At 30.1% G+C, this 12,450-nt stretch overlaps 1 protein-coding gene across 3 annotated transcripts in view; it reads right to left on the bottom strand.

The window, feature by feature from the left end:
- The window catches only part of mino (glycerol-3-phosphate acyltransferase mino), a 155,345-nt gene extending 143,254 nt beyond the window's left edge, over positions 1-12,091 (bottom strand). For 2 of the 3 annotated variants that reach the window (XM_075382108.1, XM_075382110.1), the window contains exon 1: positions 11,915-12,091. The gene's annotated coding sequence lies outside the window, so the exon portion shown is untranslated. Of the gene's footprint in view, positions 1-7,812; positions 7,942-11,914 lie in introns of all 3 variants that reach the window. The other variant, XM_075382111.1, reaches the window with a different exon arrangement.
- Positions 12,092-12,450: the final 359 nt, after the last annotated feature.

Here is a 12,450-nt window from a genome sequence, read left to right as displayed (position 1 = left end):
CCGCCTGTGTTTTCAGCCATGTTTCTACGCTGGTCTGTAGCTCGATGTCTGTGCCAAAATGTTGTCCTCCTAACCAGCATTTCATGTTAGCAAAGAGGTGAAAATCGGATGGAGCCAAGTCCGGGCTGTATGGTGGATGATCAAACGCTGCAGGAGCTTCTTTGTTACAGCTGCAGTGTGCGGCCGAGCATTGTCATGGAGAAAGACAATGCCTGATGAAAACATTCCTCTCCGCTTATTCTGAATTGCCCTTCGTAGACGTTGAAGAGTCACGCAGTATAAGGCTGTAGTGATGGTCGTGCCACGTTCCATGAATTCCACCAAGAGAACTCCACTCCGGTCCCAGAACACAGTAGCCATACACTTTCTGTTGGAGAAGGTTCGCTTGAACTTCTTTGGTTTACTGAGAGAATGAAAATGCATCCACTGTTTGGATTGTTCTTTTGTTTCTTCAGTTTCGAAATGGACCCACGTCTCGTCCCCTGTGACAATTTTGTTCAAAAAATCTTCTCCTTCATTGTGATACCGCTGGAGAAACGTTAGGGAAGCGTCCATTCTCATTGTTTTGTGATGGTCGGACAGCATCTTGAGAACCCATCTCGCACACAGTTTGCGGTACTGAAGTTTCTCACTCACAATAGTGTAGAGAGCTGACCTTGAAATTTCAGGAAACGAATCACAATACAGAAATTGTGAACCGACGATTTTCTCGAATTGCCTCATTCACTTGTTCAACGAGATCATCGGTCGACACTCGCTTCCTTTCGTGACCGCCTGCTTCATGAACATCTGTACGTCCTGCTTTAAAGTTCCTGCACCATTGTCGCACTTTGCTGTCACTCATTGAAGTTTCACCGTACACATTACTTATTCGTCGATGAATTTCAGCTGCATTACAACCTCTCAGCCTGAAGAAATCGAATTACCACACGCACTTCACACTTGGCGGGAGATGCTATTGTTGTAGACATGTTTACGTGCTAGCTGCGTGTCATACTACAGACGCTGCGCAACACATATGCGCAAAGGTTCATCCGAATTTTGCGCGGGTTTTTATTTCGCAACCGATCGGACCATGAAAAAAATAATCCTTGTGTATATATAAATACTTTAAACTCAAACGAAGTGAAAATATTTTCTTTTACTGATGACACTGCTCTATTCTACCCTGATAAAGATTGGGTTTCAATAATAAATAAAGTTAAAACTAACTTTCCACAAATAGTTAAATGGTTTAATGAAAATAAGCTAGTTAATTACAATGTATATATATATATATATATATATATATATATATATATATATATATATATATATATATATATATATATATATATAGTAATTACTATAATTTTTCAAAATAAATAAATTTATTATACGAATAAGTTTGTAGTAGTAGGTTGAACGTGCTACAGCTGCCGTAACCCAGAGATAAGTAAAAGTATAATTATCAATAAAATTTTCTGTATAAATTAAACTTGAGTTACGCTGATACAGTGTCTAAATTTTAGCCTACGATGGCTAAAGAAGTTAAGTAAAGAAAATGGAAAACCTATACAGGAAATTCCGATGCCTCCAACATTAAAAAGGCAATATGCAAGTCCAAGAAGTTCAAGGAACTTCGTAGCTGACTTCACGCTTGGGATTGGCGGTTTGTTTACATAAGAAAACCGTTTCCAAATATCTTGAAAAAAATAATTAACTTCCAGAGACCATACCAAATTTTCCTGACCTCAACATCAAGGGAAGGGGATTAAAATTTGACATTTGGTAATGAAAATAACTGATAAATTATCACTGCCAAGGATTTCTCTGTAAATGAGAAAAAACCGAATTTCATGAGGAAGAAAGTTGTATTTAGTTGGTCAGAATAGCTGTTTAGATAACCATAAAGAAGAAAAAAACACTCAGAAGAACGGTTGAGAAAAGCAGTGGCGGCTCGCGTATAGGCACTGTGGAACAGCAACACTCCCTATTTCCACTTGATATTATCGATAAAATTTAATATAATGAATCCTTTTTTCATTAATTCTTTCTTTATACTTGTACAATATATAATCCTTAAGCTTAATGTCAGCAGCCAGCCCCCGCTTATCAAATACAAAAATCTTTGTATGAAACTGTGCGCTTCACAGTTCCAGCAGCATGGTTTTTGGTTGTTGTGGGCAAGCGCACATAGGAAGCTAAACGCGAGGGGGAGAGGACTGTCGCTTCCGCAGTTCCGACCCTGGCGAAAGCAAGGACTCTTTGATTGCCAAATCTGTCCAAAAACACACTGGAAGGGCGAAAGAGAAGGTAATTAGTAAAAACGAATTATGTATTTGTTTCTGTGTACATAGAAATTTAAATTAAACACCACTGGACTATAGTATTTTTAAGCGGACATTTAATTAAGTGATTAATAATAAATTAATAAAATGTCCCCGTAAGTTGTATATCGTTAAAAATTTCATTTTTAGCGTAGGATAGATCTGAATAAACCATTTCAGCCGACGAAATACAATTTAAAACAACTTTCCTTGGGCATTTTCTTTCCCATTAGGAAGACAACTGGAGTTTCACCCATTTTTTTTATTTTAATTTACTAGCTAGCGATAAAATAATTGCTTGCAATAATTTTTTAATAAAAAAAAATAATTAAAATTACATGACTTAAGAATTAAATAAAGCTTGAAACCCTATTTATATAATTTCTTTGGAACTTTGAATGAGAACTACCTTTCGAAAAATACATAAGAGCTGATATCCAGGGATGATTCAGCAACGAAAATTCAGCCTGTTGTGTAAATGAAATGAAATTATATGCTGGCGTAATTTGTAGTAAATGTTTTTAAAATCTTTACAGTCGACTAAATAAAAATACATCAGTATGATAAAACATTTTGAAGTTAACTATCTTATAAGCAAAGAAATAAAAACATTGCATTTCAGAACACAATTATTGAAAAACTTAAGGTAACAAAACAGCGTAACTCTTTTTACAGCAGGTATTGTTGTGCGTAAAATTGTTATGTACACAGATATGATTAAATAAATTCCAATAAACCGTGTTAAGTAAATAAATATTGCATTTTTTTGCGTAAATGAATATTTTGAAGGCTGAAAATGCGAGGTAGACATGTTACACAATTGCTGAAATATTAGATTTCATTAACAACAAATATTTATACAATTATTAATTCAACAAACTTACATGAAATATTAGGATGAAGTAAAAGTCCCTTTATTACTCGTACTACTAATCAGTATTATTCATATATTCGTGAGTAACTGATTAACAAAAGTTTTAGATTTCTGGTGTGTTATATAAATAAAAGTTAGTAATAATTAAACTATTCTGTTTAGTAAACTGCTGAATACTGGTTACAAATGCTAATTTCGACCTTACGGTGTAAAATATTCAGTTTTTATTATTGAATTATTTGGTGAATAATCAAAAATGAAAAAGAAACAATCACACAGGAAAGAAAAAGATAACATGAAGAAATGTATCTCAAAAACACGACAAGAAGATGAATATGAAGGGGAAGAAATGTTAAGAACAAGGGAAAAATAAAACAATTAAGAGATGATAAATATAAAGAGGAAGAAAATGTTAAAGAAAGAATAAAAAGATTAAGAGAAGATGATAAATATAAAGAGAAAGAAACATTAAGGAATAAAAAGGTAAGACCAAGGAAAGAAGAGAAAGGTAAAGGGCGGATGATGAATATAAGAAGAGAAAATCTGAAAACTAGAAAACATGTACACAAATTAAGATCAGAAAAATTACATCAAACCAAAGAGCAATTAAATGATTGGCTACAGAAATCAAATAAAATGATAATCAACTCCGACTTAGGGAGAATATTGTCTGACAATATCAGAAAAGTAATGAACTAAAAGATAAGGATTTTTTGCAATTTATTAAAGATCGGACATGTATGCCTCAGTGTATATGCTGTTCTTGTGAGAATCTATTTTTCAGTCACTCTGTAGTAAACTTTAATGTAGATAAAATTAAACAATAATTCCAGAATAATTAAATAAAATTAAACTAGAAAATCCAAAAATAATACGATTCTATATTACAATTTACAATTAATACTAAGTAATCCGATGTTTCACTAAATCTATTAGATACACACATATGTAATAATAATGCCTATTAAATTACATATTTTATTTCACTAATAACATTTCATTTTTTCTTTTTTTTTTAATTATTATTGAATAATTACTTATTGTAAAAGTTTTTATACAATCACAGGCTAATAATTATTAATAAATCAATGAATTTAAATTAAAAAAAAGTTAAAAAAAAAATGAGATGAAGTCAAATTTGAACCGATGTGCCATTGCTTGTAAGATCCAAAAATATTTCATTACTTAAATGTTTATTTGGCAACAGCTTTGAAACCAATGAAAATAAGTACCACTTCTGACATATCATTGAAAAGCTCTCAATGAGGGCTTATTACTGCATTTAAGAAAAAGACAAAAATGCAAGTGTGAAGTGTGTGTAATTTGACAATTTTTAATCCAGTAAACAAATTATTTCATTATTAAAATTTAATAATTCAAAGAGACTGGATGTACACTTGCTTACAAGTAAAAGGATCATGTACAGGCAATATACACAACTTAACAAATTTTCCAGATGACCTCATTAAACAGAGCAACATTCAAAAGATGTTTACCACCAGTGGTGACTTGTTGCTAAAATTAGTGCTGCAGAAAATTTTTTTCTGGGACTTTTAAGGCTATGGTTAAAGTTTTCTGTAAAATAATAGAAAAGGAAAATAAAAGAATAAAAAAAGAAGTTTTTAAGCACTGAGCTTAAAAATTCGGTTTAACCGAATAAATAATAAGATGTCAATACAGATAATATTTTTTAGTATTATTAAATAATAACTTAATAAAATGTCAGCTTAAAAACACTGCAGTCCAATGGTGCTTAATTTAAATCTCTATGTACACAAAAACAAATACAAAACTAGCTTCTGCTTCCCTTCCCTTTTGCCCTTCCAGTGTGTTTTTGGACAGATTTGACAATCAAAGGGCCCTTGCTTTCCACCATCTTCTGATCGCTACTGGAAAAAACAACTAAACCGCTTTCATATTCCTTCCACAGACTACACTAGAAAAGGGGACAAACAAGGAATGTTCCATACACACGCAGAATAAAAAAAAACAACCAGCACGCCAGGGTTGGCACTGCAAGAGTGACAGTGCTCTCTCTCCCTTGTATGCAGCTTCCTATATGCGCATGTGCACAACAGCCAAACGCCATGCTGCTGGAACTGTGAAGTGCACAGTTCCATACAAAGATTTTTGTATCTTTTCCATAAACTGCAGGATGGCTACTGACATTAAGCTTAAGAATAATAAACGTAGGTTTCATTTTATTTAATTTTTTCGATAACAATTGGAAATAGGGGTGCTGTAGTTCCACAGTGTCTATACGTGAGCCACCACTGTTTACTACATAATGAAAATCTTACAAATAGTAAAAAAAAAACAAATGCAAAAGTAACAATAAAAACACACAAACAAACGGTAAAAAACTTAAATCTCAACTTACTTGATCGATAACAAATTTATTAATATTTAATTCAACAAAAATAACTTATTAAACAAACATAACAGAGCAAATATATTGTTTGATTACATATGTAACAGCTTCCTTAAACTTTTTAAGATTGGTACCATTATTAGAGTTTGTCTCAGTCAGTAATTATTTATTAATTTCTATTACTTCTTTCAGCTTAAGCTTCTTTCAGGTACTTCTAGACTTCATATTTTCTCTCTCATATTACAATTATCCTTTTTTAACTTTACATATTTGTTTTTGACTGTATTGTTTATTGCTGCAACTTTCAGGCTTGTACCTATGATCTATTCAAATGGCAACATTACATTAGTCTCTTTAAGCCTTATCACATCCCAAATCATTATTTATCATTGTTTCTTATTTCTTAGACTTTAACCTACACTTGACCATTGCTTAATTGTGGAAAGAATCAATGTCTACTTCTTAAGATGTTTACAATATTCCATATTGTGACCCACACACAGTTCCATAGTGTGACACAAAATACTTAAATTAAAATTTGTTGTAGCTTACATCACATTTTGATAAATTAGATTCAGTCAAGGTTTTCATAATCCATTACTTAAAGGATTAATATCACGGATTAAAAGAAATTTTATACAGTAATTTACATATATTAACAAATGCCTTGTATCATTAAACTGTACTAAAAGGTGGAGGTGTTTCAGTTAATTACAGATTAAAATTTACAAAAAGTACTGTTCTGAAAAAGGCACTGAGCTGTCTTTTCCGGATCATTAATTTCTAAGCACACTTGCATGTTAGATTTACATTGATCTCTGTCAAATAGTTGAGATACATTGCCTGTAGTTTTGACAAAAAGATGATTCATAAATATAAAGATGTTGTTCATTTGGGCAATTTTAATATTGATATCGACTTGAAGGTCGACACTATATTTTAAAAATGAAAACAAAATTTATAAGATAAAAAATAAACTAATGTAATAATATATAATAGATAATAAAATCTATGAAATAATAGATAATTATGTAATAAGATAATAGTTTCAACTTCCAGTAAAAGTAGAAGGAGAAATACTGTAGTGAGTTGAAATTATTTCAAAAATGTTTGCGTAGGCAAAAGAAATTGATGTTAATTTTAAGAATAGACTTTAGTGTAGAAATAAATAAATTTAACATAAGTTAGAAAGACACAAGAATAAAGCAGCAGGAATTAATGATGTATGATCTGTATTACTATGATGTGTACGTTAAGTATAACTGAATAAGCATTATACATTAGGAATGCAAAATTTACAGCACTACACAAGTACCCTAAGATTTAAAAGGGTGTACTTACATCAGTCTAAAAAAACACCAGTGGATAAATGTGAATATTACTGCAGTAGTTAATTATCAGTTTAATGCTCAAGTACACTACATATACACTAGCAAAGTTTAAAAGCTAATAGAAAGTGTGTTCAAAGGTGGATTAGAACACCAGGTCAGGATCAGAAAAAATACAAGAAAGGCCATTTTAGCCCTCAGACTAATTGTAAAAGACGGCCTTAGGAAGAAGAAGAATAACTACCTTACATGCATTTGTATATCTGGAGAAAGCACTTGATATTGTAGAATGGAATAAAATTTATCCAATTTAAGAAAAATCTTATAATTTTTATAAGAATTTTGTGGTAATTTAGTTGTATAGGATGAATAACATGCACAGAAAAGAGAGACAAGGATGGAGTCTGTCCTCATTACTTTTTATCTTATACAACGCAAACTTATACAGCAATGCAGGACTGATGGATAGACTTGAAACAGAGGTAAAAACTACAGTAGAAATAACAATATTAAGAATTGCTAATGACGTGTTCTTTTCAAAGATAAAAAAAACTTATTTAAAAGAATTAATAAAAAATAGTAGACCTAAGTTGCATTTGCTTATATTCAGCCAAAAAACTGTTCAACTGAAATGTTTCATCTCAGAAAGCATCTTAAGTTTCAAATGAACTTTTGCACCAATTCCTAACCACCAACAAAACTACACACCTGATAGAAACTAATAGTAAAAACAAAAATGGGACACCTAGAGACAAACCAACAGCAAATAACATAATGCTAATTCCCTCCACTGGAAAGTCATGTTCACTGTTTCTCCTTGTTTTTTTTTTGAGATATGAAGACCATACTTTTAACTGAATATCTTAAAAACTAAAGCAATCAACAGTCAGTTACACCAATTTATCTCTAGTTATTTAGTTGATAATTCACCTGACATACAAATCACCATATCTTTTGCAGCAGGAAAAAAACAGCTCTTCATTGATTTTATAAACTTTTCCACACTTTACAATTCTTAATCTCCCTAAGAAAGATCCCTCAACTACTTCTCAGTACTGTCTGAAAAAGACAACATAATTTTCTTTGTACAGTTTATCTGTGACAATTTTCAAACAAAATGATCCTTATGTTTGTTTTCTAATGTTGAAGTTTTAGTACTAAGGTGCTGTTTTAATAAAGAGAGTTTCACGATTTGATTTGAAAGGATATCAAAGCAGATTACAAATTACCCATAGATCATTATTTACTCTGATAGAGTAAATCCAATACATACTCATGATCATATTTTCTTACAACCTTTCATATTTTAGTAGAGCTCAAAGCAGGGTCTTAACTATGATGTTTTGCTTGTTGTTGCTCTGTAAGTCACTTATCCATGTTGATTTATACCTTATTTTGACTAAACTAACTAAACTACACAAAATTAATTCAAGTAAAGTGTAAATAAGTACGTATATAAGAAAAAAATTCTTTTCGAGATACGAATGCCAACAATATCGCTTCGGTTTTAACAAATGAATAAGTAACATAATCCTTTTATGGTGACCATTACCAAAACTTATACATTTATGGGTCAGACAAGTCACTACATCTGCACTTTGACTTGTAAAAACCCATTGGCATTGCAAGTTCGTTCTTACTAGCCAAATAACTGATGTTCTTATAGTTGCTATACACAAATAATTTTCTCAAATAAAGAAGAAAGGAAATACAAGATAAAATACTTTTGAATAATACATAAAAAAAAGTTTAAGAATTGCTTACCTACTGTATTAATAACAAATATCTGTTACACTAATAATCTTGTATTATAATACAAATTTTTTGTCTTTTTTTCTATTGTTACAACTGTTTGCATACCACCTTGAGAAGTTCCGAGTATTACACCAGTGGTACATATACCACAGTCTGACACCTACTGGACTAAATGGTGGCTGCACATTCACAAATAGACCTATGGAATGCATACAGGTCTACACGTCTACACACAACAACAAAATTGAACTTTGAAAATAATTTTATTACAAGAGGATAGAATTGAAGGGGTATTAACCACATGATGCAAATTTTACAAATGGTACATGAAAAATCAAGATTTCAAGCACTTGAACAACATGAAATTTACATTATACTCAACAAAAACTAACATAAATATATCAAATATAATATTGAATTACAATTTAAGTAATTTGGTAACTTTTTAAGATGGATGCTACCATTTTAAGAAACCAACAGTTCTAATGAATTCTCCAGTGAAGAAGGAACTAATACTTAGATCCAAAAGGCTGTTTTAAGAAATTTTCCATTAATTTTACAGTGAGTTGTTTAATATTTAATAATTTTAAATAAGATAAATGTAAAGAATGAAAGAAAAAATATATAAAGAATGAAAGGTTTTACAGCCTACTTGAAATTCGTAACAACACAAACAAGTATTTTCAAGGAACAGCAGTAGATAAAGTAAAAAAATAATTTTAATATCCAGTATGTTATGGTTTCTGTTCAACCTACATCCATCACCAGATATAAAAAGGATCTGTTATACAACTCTAAAAAAAATAAAAATAATAATATATAATTTAGGATGTTAGCTACATAATGTTAATAAAAAGTTGGGAAAAATTATTTCTGGAACCTCTTTCTCAATAATATCTGTTTTCTTTAACAGGGAGAAAATTCCTAATAAAGTATGATCATCAAAGTTGAAACCATGAAACCGATTCAAATTCATTTTTCTATAACACTAGTCAGTGATTTATACATTTTTTTAACAATTATAATTAAATAGACTATTACATTTCATTTAAAATAAACATAATAATCTAGAAAATGGACAACGTGTATGGTCTCAAAAAGGAAAATTCTATTAAGTATTGATTATAGAAAAAAGTAATAATTGTAAAGATGATAATAAGAAAAGATCATTAAATATCTCTTGATTCTCAATTGGTATTACAAAAAGGATCAAGAGTGACAACTTGGGAAGCAAATATTGTTCTAGTTTGAATCTTAATTAAGTAACAAAAAATAGTGAGCGAGGTTAAAAGAAATAAATGTTAAAAATGAAACTGGAGGATAAATTTCAGTTTCTTATAGTGAATTTGGTATCCTAGAGATGCCCAATGGGCTGGTCTAGTGGTTAACTCATCATCGCAAATCAGCTGATTTTGAAGTTGTGAGTTCTAAGGTTCAAATCCTTGTAAAGACAGTTACTTTTATACGGATTTGAATACTAGATCGTGGATAACGTTGTTCTTTCTGGTTGGGTTTCAATTAACTACACATCTCAAGATGGGTCAACCTGAGACTGTACAAGACTACACTTCATTCACAATCATACTATCATCCTCATTAATCCTCTTTAAGTAATACCTTGCGGTGGTTCTGGAAGCTAAACAGAAAAAAGAGAGGTGTCCCTAGAAATTTTATTTCCTATAATTTATAATTAATAAAAAATCATCATCTTATTTCTCATTCTAGATTAATTAATTCATATAAACTTCATTTACTAATAACAATACTAAATAAAATTTCTCATCACTCACTACAAACAGTGAAATACATTTACATCCCGTACAAGTAAATGCACTGATAAAAAATAAATTTAATAAATATTTAATTTCAGAATATATATGTATAAAAAATTGGTCAATCAAAATAAATAACCCATAAAAGCCTTTAAACAAATGAGCCTCAACAATACAATAAATGAAATATTCTAGGAATTACCACCAATATAAAACCTACGGTTAAATATGCTGACTGCTTGATTGGTTTAAGTAAAACTTGCTTCTTAAACCAGCTAAACTAACAATCCGATTTTAAACCAAATTGTTAAAATGAATTAAAAATTAAATAAAACCTTACAACAACCCTGACAGAACGAAAGTTACATAATACACAGATATTTAAAGTTATAAATTTATTTTCAATTTAAGACAAATAATGTCCTCATTTTTAATTATTAAAATCCTATCATATTTTAGGGGTTGCCTCATCATGTTCCAATTTAGAGTTCCTAAATTTCATAAATATGATATAGTTAAATATGAAGTAATATCCTATTTTGACTGTTAATTCCACACTTGCATGTACATAATCAAAGCATGATGTTTGGCCTTAACAAGGACAAGGTATTCATTATCATTACAATTAAATAAGATAATAAACCAAATTTTAAGACACTTTAACAATGTATAAGATTTGAATTATTCAGAGTAAGTTTTAAGTGTCTTACCCAGCTTAGTATCAACGACTTTCACTTTAAAAATACCTGAATTATCTCAAATGTAACCTTTATTTGCAACTTTTGTGAACATTTTTACAGTATTTATAGGTTCTCTGCAAATAAGCAAGATGGCAAATTTACATCTTCAAAAATAAAACTTTTTCCACATCTAACACTGTTCCAATACTAGTATTTATGGCTTCCAGCCTACAGTAAAAAATCTTTTAAAAATATTTACATTAAAATTAGGTTTGAAATAAGTTTTAAAACATCTTCTCAAAAAGAGGGGAGAGTTACACAACATTAACACAAATATTTAAAGTTTTATATTTACTTCCAAATTAATATAAAATTTCGCAGTCAACTTATACAATGTAAAATACCTAAAAACTACAGCAAAACTATTTTTTTCAATTACGTAATCACTGCTGAATACACGATTGACAACTTACTTTCCATTTAATTGGGGACAGTAATAGCAAAGTAATATTATTTTCACTCTCTAAACATTTACAATTTATAGAACCAAGATGTGTAGTATTTTCCCCACCTTAATTTTCTTAATAACTAAAACATAAAGTAACCATCAAAAGCTAAACTAATTTAATCACAGGTAAGCGTAACATAACCTACAAATGAGTCAGTCACAAAATTGTTAAAATAATAAGACTCGCATAAAAGTTTCAACTGCTTCAAATATGTCTACATAGTACTGTATGACTGAAAAGCTTAAAGTGAATTAATTAAAAAAACGCATCTCATACGTTTGTTTCATATAGCATATAAAGGTTTATGATTACTTACCAATTATATTAAGATCATTCACGATAACAAATTACGTTTCTTTAAAATTCACAGAAACAAACACACACTACGAAAGTAACAAAAGGCGTAATAAACTGAAATATTTGAAATATCACGACGGTACAAAATAATTTTGCAAAACACGTGTAAACTGAAACTTAACACGCTCTAAACAACCAAAGCAAAATATTTTTCTCGACTGCAGCGCTAAGTTGTGTGAACGAAAAATAAGAAAATCGCACCACTTTTTTGAATTTCTAATTCACAGATCCACCTAATAATAATGCTATTAATTTAAATTTAACAAATATTTGGTTAACATTACACATTCGACGTTATAGTTACAGATATAACTATAATTCGTCATTCGTAATTATAGTTATATCTAATATTAAGTCACAGCATCCCTTATCTGAACCAGTTTTTAAGTAATATATATAGAACTAAGTTTAAATTACTTTAATATAGTGTTTCGAAAATGGTGTACAGGCTACACTTTTCGTATTCGACTTGTAAAACTAAACAAAAAATATCCT

Source organism: Lycorma delicatula, chromosome 1, assembly GCF_047948215.1.
Source record: "Lycorma delicatula isolate Av1 chromosome 1, ASM4794821v1, whole genome shotgun sequence".
Lineage (NCBI taxonomy): Eukaryota > Metazoa > Arthropoda > Insecta > Hemiptera > Fulgoridae > Lycorma > Lycorma delicatula.
The sequence above is the reverse complement of the archived record's forward strand: the minus strand, read 5'-3'. Positions and strand labels throughout refer to the sequence as shown.